This window comes from Penaeus monodon, chromosome 21, assembly GCF_015228065.2.
Source record: "Penaeus monodon isolate SGIC_2016 chromosome 21, NSTDA_Pmon_1, whole genome shotgun sequence".
Lineage (NCBI taxonomy): Eukaryota > Metazoa > Arthropoda > Malacostraca > Decapoda > Penaeidae > Penaeus > Penaeus monodon.
The window spans coordinates 3,556,427-3,557,442 of NC_051406.1; positions in this window are offsets into that span (position 1 = coordinate 3,556,427).

Here is a 1,016-nt window from a genome sequence, read left to right on the forward strand (position 1 = left end):
CTAATGTCTCAAGTTCTATTTCTCGTAATAAAAGAGTATACATGTTTTCCCCACCCCATAATTTCCATAATCATATTTAATGGCCGCCCCACCTATCATAATGCTTTAAAAGTAACTAACATCAAGTGTAGCTATCTGGTTACTTACGCGTTTTCTTTCAAAGGAACCAAGACAGTATTCATTAACTTACTAAATAAAAGATCTTCAAGTCTTAAAAATATTGACTTCTAAGGTCTCGTTAGTTGCAGATTGATTGTTTTTTTGTTGCAGATTGTTTTCTGCAATCAAATATGTAAATGAAATAAATATGCACCAAACATTACATTAACATACACATAATCCAATAACCAAATGACTCATTATAAATAAGATTAAGCTTGTTTTCCCCCCTTTATCTTATTAATAGGATTGTTAATAACTGTAACTATTAAAATGATTGTTTTAATAGCCAATTTTCTGCTCGGTAAGAAAATCCGGACTCTATTTTCTAAACCAATTGAATCTGAATGTAAAATCGATACTGAAATCATGCCATTTTGTATAATTACATGGCAATACTAACAATGACGGTCGCACTACAAGGAAAGTATCATAGGATTATGGACTAGTCTTTATTTCATAGTTCAAAAAATACAAAAATAAAATACAGGTAAGATATGACGTCACAAATATTGATGACGTCATTGGTTGCTACTGCCGCTATTATGGCGGTATCTGGCAACCGTACGCTTATATTTGTTTCATTTCGTCTTAAAAGAAGCTTTGCCATCTTTCGTATAGTATCTTTAGCATCATTATTATCTATAGCATCATTACTACCTCATTGCTATATGTCATAGGGTACTGAGAAACAAGTTATTATTGGATTAACTATCTTGGTAGAGAGAGAGAGCCTACGATGACAGATGGTCGCTTATTACTTCGAAATGTAAACAAACGTTTCTGTCGGCTGACTGCATAGAAAACGGGTATTTTGTAGGGGTAATTCATATATATTGAAAAAAATATTGAAAAAA